Here is an 11,527-nt window from a genome sequence, read left to right as displayed (position 1 = left end):
AATGATTGTCTGTTGGGAAAATAATGAGTCACTTTTTGAGAGTCGTATGGATGAAGCATGATAGTGATTCTAAATCACATTCCCTAACACCAGCAATCATATTTGTTACTGAATCCCACAAGATTAAAAAAACTTTGTTGAAAATTTTTACTCATCCAGAACATTGTGCAATTCTTCACTTATTCTTACACCTGTGTGTACACCAAGGAATGGAAAAATTCTACGCACAGCTCTGTAGTGTTCAAAGTCATTTGAAAGCCAATGACCTATCAAACTCAGAAAGGGAGCATTATTTGTAGCAGTTGTTCAAATGTCTGTAGTTAAAGAAATGTGCTAATTTCATCAAGAGAAGATTGAACTTTTGTTTTTATTTTTGTAAATATATTGGGAATTATTTTTTCAGTGAAGTACTCTTTTGATGGATTACTGTAATTTATAATTTAAATCCAATATCAAATGTTACAAAACATGGTTGAATATCAACAGCAATTATTTCTCCTATCAAATAATAAATCTCTTATGACCTATCGTCATTAATATCCCAAACATTTTTTGGCCAATATTGATTCTATAGTAGTCTGGTGTTTTGCTAGAGGCTTGTATTTGCTACCACTTGTTCTTGAAATGTCTGTTCCTGAATATTCATTGTGCTTCCTTTTCTTATTTGCAACTTTTGCTTCTTTTGGATGAACCTTTCTAAGATGGTTTAAAATAATAGTCATTGTAAAAGTTTTGCTGATTTGCCACCCTTTAATGTGATGTTTGACATAATTTGTAGGCAGCTGTATTCTTATTATTGGGACTGACATCAAAATACTTCTAGCAAAAACTGGTTGCCATAATGGTTGACGATTGTTACTAATTTAAGATTGTTGTTGTTTAGTCAATTTTTTATGTATCTAAATTACTTATGCCTGATATATAATCAGGAATTTATTTCAATAAAATATACATAATCTGAACCATAAAAATATAAAAATATATATGAGATGTTTTCATAAGTTTCCAGACTTGTTTTGTAATTTGTCATTTAAGTTTCGTAGACTCTTGAAAATTAAGTTATGAGATGACTGACCAGTTTTTATGATTTTAAATTCAAATGAATAGCTACAGCAGAAATTGGAATACACTCTAGTAAAGCCTGATTGTCACAGCTGGTAAATTTTAAAGATGCAATCTGGATGTGAGGACATTTTAGAAGAACTGTATGCAATAAAAATAATGTTTAAAAAAAATGCCACAGAATGCTTCAGACTGCCTTTGGAATATCTTGTATGAATTGCGCATCAGTTTTTGAGTGGCATAAAAGATTCAAGGAAGTTTGTGAGGGATGGTGAGAGGTATGGGAGGAGTAAGGAAGCCAAAACACGAGAGTTCATTTGCCAAATAAAAAATTTCATGGATAAGGACCATCATGTGTCTATAGAGACAATAACTGCACAGTTTGATGTCAATATGGGAACTGTACACACAATTATTCGTGAGATGTGGAAATTTTGCATGAAGTTTGTCTCAAGGGTGCACAGAGAAGATCAGAAAGAAAGTCATGACAACATGGAGATGGTTGAGCTGACCAATTCAGATCCTGTAGTTCTTGATGCTCTGGTGACCTGCAATGAAATCTGGATCTACTACTATGACCCAGAGACCAAGAGACTGAGTTCCCAGTAGAAGCATGATGGCTCTCCCAGACCCAAGAAGGTTAGATAGAGCAAATCTACCCAGAAACTTATGATGATCCCTTTTTTTGACAGCACAGGCATGATCTACATGCACTGGTTTCTCACTGGACAGTCAACAAGGAATACTCTGTTGAGGTTTGAAGGAAGTTCAGGAAGAGATTCAGTCGGAAGAGACCAGCACCAGTCCACAACTCCATCCTTGTCACAGATTATTTGACTGATGGGCATCAAGACAGTTCCTCACCCTCCCTATAGTCCAGACATTGCTATCTGTGACTTTTGGTTATTCTCTAAGCTCAAGGAAAACCTTAGAGGCTGTTGTTATGAGACAATTGAGGAGATGAAAGACGCTATGATAAGGGTCATTGATATGCTCACACAAGAGGACTTCTGTGGGGCCTTCCAGAAGTTATTGGAATGGTAAAACAAGTGCATTACTGTCAAAGGAGATTACGTTGAGTAGAATTTCATGTGTGTACTATCAATAAAAATACCTATGCAAAAAGTCTGGAAACTTATTGAAGACATTATATATGTAATGGTAGCAAATGTCCAAAAATGAGGAACAAGAGTATGACTGATGAAGAATACTTTATTTTTAGTTCACACATCATCGCAATTTACTGTACAATTCCTCAACATGAAAATTGAAAGATGAAGTAATAATTTTCTTTGACAAATGATTTAAATGGTTTTAGTTCGATAGGAAGAGAAAGGAGGCAAATTTTTCATATGCTTACATTTATTTGCCTCAAAGAGTTTACATATTATCAGCATATTATGCCTGCTATTTGATAATATGGTGTAGACGATGCATGTCTCGTCGGTAAATTTTCACTGGCAAGCAAAAAAGCGAGTTAAATTGTCTTTGTTTACAATATAATTAATATTAGTATAATTTATAACAACAAAATTTGCTGATGAATCGGCATTAGAAATCCTATTAATTGGCCGAGGCAGAAAACGAAGATACTTTTTCTACAATAATTTTTTGTGAACTCATAAAAAAACAGCCTTTTTCCACAATAATTTTTATTGTGAACACATGAAAAAAAACAAAAAAACAAGAAAATTTTGTGCGCAAACAAAAAGAAAAATATCGGCATTATTTACATCATGGATCCGAAATTATTGAAAAGTTTATTGCAAAACCAACAAGAAAAATTTTTTAGAATTAAATTTTAATTGAAATTTTGATGGCACAATTTCACAAACAAACAAACACTAAAATCAATTTCTCTGGACATCATAGCAAGCACAATAATGGATTTTTCGTTCAATCTGGATTCCAAACAAATTTTTACTGCTTGGTATTGATAATGGAAGGATACATTTCAACATGAGTTTGCATCCATAAACAACGCATGGAGAGTACATTTACTACTTCGCAAGCTGGACACAGCAGAACATGAAAGACATTCAAACTTCATCCTTCCAAAAAATCAGGAGATTCCACATTTGATAAAACGATAGCACAGTTATCAGACATTTTTGGTGAGTCAGCATCTTTATTTAATATTTGTTACAATTGTTTGAAATTAAAGAAAATTGTTACAGACGATTTTGTTAAATATGCTGGAATAATTAATCTACAATGCATACATTTTTGGCTGAAATCACTGACAATGGATCATTTCAAATGCCTAATTTTCATCACAGGATTACAATATACAGAAGATGTAGACATACACACAAGTCTACTGTCTGTGATTGAAAAAGATAGAGCAATTTGGACCACAGAATGTTGACAACTAATAAATCTAAAAAAAATGTTGACAACTAATAAATCTAAAATAAAATGTTGACAACTAATAAATCTAATATAAAATGTTGACAACTAATAAATCTAACATAAAATGGTGACAACATATAAATCTAAAATAAAATGTTGACAACTAATAAATCTAAAATAAAATGTTGACAACTAATAAATCTAAAATGTTGACAACTAATAAATCTAAAATAAAATGTTGACAACTAATAAATCTAAAATAAAATGTTCACAACTAATAAATCTAAAATGTTGACAACTAATAAATCTAAAATAAAATGTTGACAACTTATAAATCTAAAATAAAATGTTGACAACTAATAAATCTAAAATAAAATGTTGACAACTAACAAATCTAAAATGTTGACAACTAATAAATCTAAAATGTTGACAACTAATAAATCTAAAATAAAATGTTGACAACTAATACATCTAAAATGTTGACAACTAATAAATCTAAAATATAATGTTGACAACTAATAAATCTAAAATAAAATGTTGACAACTAATAAATCTTAAATAAAATGTTGACAACTAATAAATCTAAAATAAAATGTTGACAACTAATAAATCTAAAATAAAATGTTAACAACTAATAAATCTAAAATGTTGACAACTAATAAATCTAAAATGTTGACAACAAATAAATCTAAAATAAAATGTTGACAACTAATAAATCTAAAATGTTGACAACTAATAAATCTAAAATAAAATGTTGACAACTTATAAATCTAAAATAAAATGTTGACAACTAATAAATCTAAAACAAAATGTTGACAACTAATAAATCTTAAATGTTGACAACTCATAAATCTAAAATAAAATGTTGAAAACTAATAAATCTAAAATGTTGACAACTAATAAATCTAAAATACAATGTTGACAACTAATAAATCTAAAATAAAATGTTGACAATAAATCTTAAATGTTGACAACTAATAAATCTAAAACAAAATGTTGACAACTAACAAATCTAAAATGTTGACAACTAATAAATCTAAAATAAAATGTTGACAACTACTAAATCTACAATAAAATGTTACAACTAATAAACCTAAAATAAAATGTTAATAACTAATAAATCTAAAATAAAATGTTGACAACTAATAAATCTAAAGTAAAATGTTTACAACTAACAAATCTAAAATGTTGACAACTAATAAATCTAAAATGTTGACAACTAATAAATCTAATATAAAATGGTGACAACTAATGAATTTAAAAAAAAATGTTGACAACTATGACAACTAATAAATCTAAAATAAAATGGTGACAACATATAAATCTAAAATAAAATGTTGACAACTAATAAATCTAAAATAAAATGTTGACAACTAATAAATCTAAAATGTTGGCAACTAATAAATCTAAAATAAAATGTTTACAACTAATAAATCTAAAAAAAAGGTTGACAACTAATAAATCAAAAATGTTGACAACTAATAAATCTAAAATAAAATGTTGACAACTTAAAAATCTAAAATAAAATGTTGACAACTAATAAACCTAAAATAAAATGTTGACAACTAATAAATCTAACATGTTGACAACTAATAAATCTAAAATATAATGTTGACAACTAATAAATCTAAAATAAAATGTTGACAACTAATAAATCTAAAATAAAATGTTGACAACTAATAAATCTAAAATAAAATGTTAACAACTAATAAATCTAAAATGTTGACAACTAATAAATCGAAAATGTTGACAACTAATAAATCTAAAATAACATGTTGACAACTAATAAATCTAAAATGTTGACAACTAATAAATCTACAATAAAATGTTGACAACTTATACATCTAAAAGAAAATGTTGACAACTAATAAATCTAAAACAAAATGTTGACAACTAATAAATCTTAAATGTTGACAACTAATACATCTAAAACAAAATGTTGACAACTAATAAATCTTAAATGGTGACAACTAATAAATCTAAAATAAAATGTTGACAACTAATAAATCTAAAATATTGACAACTAATAAATCTAAAATAACATGTTGACAACTAATAAATCTAAAGTAAAATGTTGACAACTCATAAATCTTAAATGTTGACAACTAATAAATCTAAAATAACATGTTGACAACTAATAAATCTAAAATGTGGACAACTAATAAATCTAATATAAAATGTTGACAACTAATAAATCTAAAACAAAATGTTGACAACTAATAAATCTTAAATGTTGACAACTCATAAATCTAAAATAAAATGTTGAAAACTAATAAATCTAAAATGTTGACAACTAATAAATCTAAAATACAATGTTGACAACTAATAAATCTAAAATAAAATGTTGACAATAAATCTTAAATGTTGACAACTAATAAATCTAAAACAAAATGTTGACAACTAACAAATCTAAAATGTTGACAACTAATAAATCTAAAATAAAATGTTGACAACTACTAAATCTACAATAAAATGTTACAACTAATAAACCTAAAATAAAATGTTAATAACTAATAAATCTAAAATAAAATGTTGACAACTAATAAATCTAAAGTAAAATGTTTACAACTAACAAATCTAAAATGTTGACAACTAATAAATCTAAAATGTTGACAACTAATAAATCTAATATAAAATGGTGACAACTAATGAATTTAAAAAAAAATGTTGACAACTATGACAACTAATAAATCTAAAATAAAATGTTACAACTAATAAATCTAAAATAAAATGGTGACAACATATAAATCTAAAATAAAATGTTGACAACTAATAAATCTAAAATAAAATGTTTACAACTAATAAATCTAAAATGTTGGCAACTAATAAATCTAAAATAAAATGTTTACAACTAATAAATCTAAAAAAAAGGTTGACAACTAATAAATCAAAAATGTTGACAACTAATAAATCTAAAATAAAATGTTGACAACTTAAAAATCTAAAATAAAATGTTGACAACTAATAAACCTAAAATAAAATGTTGACAACAAATGAATCGAAAATGTTGACAACTAAAAAATCTAAAATAAAATGTTGACAACTAATAAATCTAAAATGTTGACAACTAATAAATCTAAAATAAAATGTTGACAACTAATAAATCTAACATGTTGACAACTAATAAATCTAAAATATAATGTTGACAACTAATAAATCTAAAATAAAATGTTGACAACTACAAAATCTAAAATAAAATGTTGACAACTAATAAATCTAAAATAAAATGTTAACAACTAATAAATCTAAAATGTTGACAACTAATAAATCGAAAATGTTGACAACTAATAAATCTAAAATAACATGTTGACAACTAATAAATCTAAAATGTTGACAACTAATAAATCTACAATAAAATGTTGACAACTTATACATCTAAAAGAAAATGTTGACAACTAATAAATCTAAAACAAAATGTTGACAACTAATAAATCTTAAATGTTGACAACTAATACATCTAAAACAAAATGTTGACAACTAATAAATCTTAAATGGAGACAACTAATAAATCTAAAATAAAATGTTGACAACTAATAAATCTAAAATATTGACAACTAATAAATCTAAAATAAAATGTTGACAACTAATAAATCTAAAGTAAAATGTTGACAACTAATAAATCTTAAATGTTGACAACTAATAAATCTAAAATAACATGTTGACAACTAATAAATCTAAAATGTGGACAACTAATAAATCTAATATAAAATGTTGACAACTAATAAATCTAAAACAAAATGTTGACAACTAATAAATCTTAAATGTTGACAACTCATAAATCTAAAATAAAATGTTGAAAACTAATAAATCTAAAATGTTGACAACTAATAAATCTAAAATACAATGTTGACAACTAATAAATCTAAAATAAAATGTTGACAATAAATCTTAAATGTTGACAACTAATAAATCTAAAACAAAATGTTGACAACTAACAAATCAAAAATGTTGACAACTAATAAATCTAAAATAAAATGTTGACAACTAATAAATCTACAATAAAATGTTACAACTAATAAACCTAAAATAAAATGTTAATAACTAATAAATCTAAAATAAAATGTTGACAACTAATAAATCTAAAGTAAAATGTTTACAACTAACAAATCTAAAATGTTGACAACTAATAAATCTAAAATGTTGACAACTAATAAATCTAATATAAAATGGTGACAACTAATGAATTTAAAAAAAAATGTTGACAACTATGACAACTAATAAATCTAAAATAAAATGGTGACAACATATAAATCTAAAATAAAATGTTGACAACTAATAAATCTAAAATAAAATGTTTACAACTAATAAATCTAAAATGTTGGCAACTAATAAATCTAAAATAAAATGTTTACAACTAATAAATCTAAAAAAAAGGTTGACAACTAATAAATCAAAAATGTTGACAACTAATAAATCTAAAATAAAATGTTGACAACTTAAAAATCTAAAATAAAATGTTGACAACTAATAAACCTAAAATAAAATGTTGACAACAAATGAATCGAAAATGTTGACAACTAAAAAATCTAAAATAAAATGTTGACAACTAATAAATCTAAAATGTTGACAACTAATAAATCTAAAATAAAATGTTGACAACTAATAAATCTAACATGTTGACAACTAATAAATCTAAAATATAATGTTGACAACTAATAAATCTAAAATAAAATGTTGACAACTACAAAATCTAAAATAAAATGTTGACAACTAATAAATCTAAAATAAAATGTTAACAACTAATAAATCTAAAATGTTGACAACTAATAAATCGAAAATGTTGACAACTAATAAATCTAAAATAACATGTTGACAACTAATAAATCTAAAATGTTGACAACTAATAAATCTACAATAAAATGTTGACAACTTATACATCTAAAAGAAAATGTTGACAACTAATAAATCTAAAACAAAATGTTGACAACTAATAAATCTTAAATGTTGACAACTAATACATCTAAAACAAAATGTTGACAACTAATAAATCTTAAATAGTGACAACTAATAAATCTAAAATAAAATGTTGACAACTAATAAATCTAAAATATTGACAACTAATAAATCTAAAATAAAATGTTGACAACTAATAAATCTAAAGTAAAATGTTGACAACTAATAAATCTTAAATGTTGACAACTAATAAATCTAAAATAACATGTTGACAACTAATAAATCTAAAATGTGGACAACTAATAAATCTAATATAAAATGTTGACAACTAATAAATCTAAAATAAAATGGTGACAACTAATAAATCTAAAATAAGATGTTACAACTAATAAACCTAAAATAAAATGTTGACAACTAATAAATCTAAAATAAAATGTTGACAACTAATAAATCTAAAATAAAATGTTTACAACTAATAAATCTAAAATGTTGACAACTAATAAATCTAAAATGTTGACAACTAATAAATCTAATATAAAATAGTGACAACTAATAAATCTAAAATAAAATGTTGACAACTAATAAATCTAAAATAAAATGTTTACAACTAATAAATCTAAAATAAAATGTTGACAACTAATAAATCTAAAATAAAATGTTTACCACTAATAAATCTAAAAAAAAATGTTGACAACTAAGAAATCTAAAATAAAATGTTTACAACTAATAAATCTAAAATAAAATGTTGACAACTAATAAATCTAACATGTTGACAACTAATAAATCTAATATAAAATGTTGACAACTAATAAATCTATAATAAAGTGTTGACAACATATAAATCTAAAATAAAATGTTGACAACTAATAAATCTAAAATGTTGACAACTAATAAATCTAAAAAAAAATGTTGACAACTTATAAATCTAAAATAAAATGTTGACAACTAATAAATCTAAAATGTTGACAACTAATAAATCTAAAATAAAATGTTGACAAGTTATAAATCTAAAATAAAATGTTGACAACTCATAAATCTAAAATAAAATGTTGACAACTAATATATCGAAAATGTTGACGACTAAAAAATCTAAAATAAAATGTTGACAACTAATAAATCTAAAATAAAATGTTGACAACTAATAATCTAAAATCTTGACAACTAATAAATCTAAAATATAATGTTGACAACTAATACATCTAAAAAAAATGTTGACAACTAATAAATCTAAAATAAAATGTTAACAACTAATAAATCTAAAATGTTGACAACTAATAAATCTTAAATGTTGACAACTAATAAATCTAAAATAAAATGTTGACAACTAATAAATCTAAAATGTTGACAACTAATAAATCTAAAATAAAATGTTGACAACTTATAAATCTAAAATAAAATGTTGACAACTAATAAATCTTAAACAAAATGTTGACAACTAATAAATCTTAAATGTTGACAACTAATAAATCTAAAATAAAATGTTGACAACTACTACATCTTAAATGGTTACAACTAATAAATCTAAAAAAAATGTTGACAACTAATAAATCTCAAATGCTAACAACTAATAAATCTAAAAAAAAATGTTGACAACGAATAAATCTAAAAAAAAATGTTGACAACTAATAAATCTTTAATGTTGACAACTAATAAATCTAAAACAAAATGTTGACAACTAATAAACTTAAATGTTGACAACTAATAAATCTGAAATGTTGACGACTAATAAATCTAAAATAAAATGTTGACAACTAATAAATCATAAACAAAATGTCACAACTAATAAACCTAAAATAAAATGTTGACAACTAATAAATCTAAAATAAAATGTTGACAACTAATAAATCTAAAGTAAAATGTTTACAACTAATAAATCTAAAATGTTGACAACTAATAAATCTAAAATGTTGACAACTAATAAATCTAATATAAAATGGTGACAACTAATAAATCTAATATAAAATGTTGACTACTAATAAATCTAATATAAAATGTTGACAACTAATGAATCTAAAATAAAATGGTGACAACATATAAATCTAAAATAAAATGTTGACAACTAATAAATCTAAAATAAAATTTTGAGAACTAATAAATCTAAAATGTTGACAACTAATAAATCGAAAATGTTGACAACTAACAAATCTAAAATAAAATGTTGACAAGTAATACATCTAAAATGTTGACAACTAATAAATCGAAAATATAATGTTGACAACTAATAAACTAAAATAAAATGTTGACAACTAATAAATCTAAAATAAAATGTTGACAACTAATAAATCTAAAATAAAATGTTGACAACTAATAAATCTAAAATAAAATGTTAACAACTAATAAATCTAAAATGTTGACAACTAATAAATCGAAAATGTTGACAACTAATAAATCTAAAATAAAATGTTGACGACTAATAAATCTAAAATGTTGACAACTAAAAAATCTAAAATAAAATGTTGACAACTTATAAATCTAAAATAAAATGTTGACAACTAATAAATCTAAAACAAAATGTTGACAACTAATAAATCTTAAATGTTGACAACTCATAAATCTAAAATAAAATGTTGACAACTAATAAATCTAAAATGTTGACAACTAATAAATCTAAAATACAATGTTGACAACTAATAAATCTAAAATAAAATGTTGACAATAAATCTTAAATGTTGACAACTAATAAATCTAAAACAAAATGTTGACAACTAACAAATCTAAAATGTGGACAACTAATAAATCTAATATAAAATGTTGACAACTAATAAATCTTAAATAAAATGTTGACAACTAATAAATCTAAAATAAAATGTTACAACTAATAAACCTAAAATAAAATGTTGACAACTAATAAATCTAAAATAAAATGTTGACAACTAATAAATCTAAAGTAAAATGTTTACAACTAATAAATCTAAAATGTTTACAACTAATAAATCTAAAATGTTGACAACTAATAAATCTAATATAAAATGGTGACAACTAATGAATCTAAAATAAAATGTTGACAACTAATAAATCTAATATAAAATGTTGACAACTAATAAAATTAACATAAAATGGTGACAACATATAAATCTAAAATAAAATGTTGACAACTAATAAATCTAAAATAAAATGTTGACAACTAATAAATCTAAAATGTTGGCAACTAATAAATCAAAAATCAAATGTTGACAACTAATAAATCTAAAATGTTGACAACTAATAAATCTAAAATATA

The sequence above is a fragment of the Euprymna scolopes genome, chromosome 23 (assembly GCF_053919585.1).
Source record: "Euprymna scolopes isolate OS-2025 chromosome 23, ASM5391958v1, whole genome shotgun sequence".
Classification (NCBI taxonomy): domain Eukaryota; kingdom Metazoa; phylum Mollusca; class Cephalopoda; order Sepiida; family Sepiolidae; genus Euprymna; species Euprymna scolopes.
Note: the sequence above shows the minus strand (reverse complement) of the source record.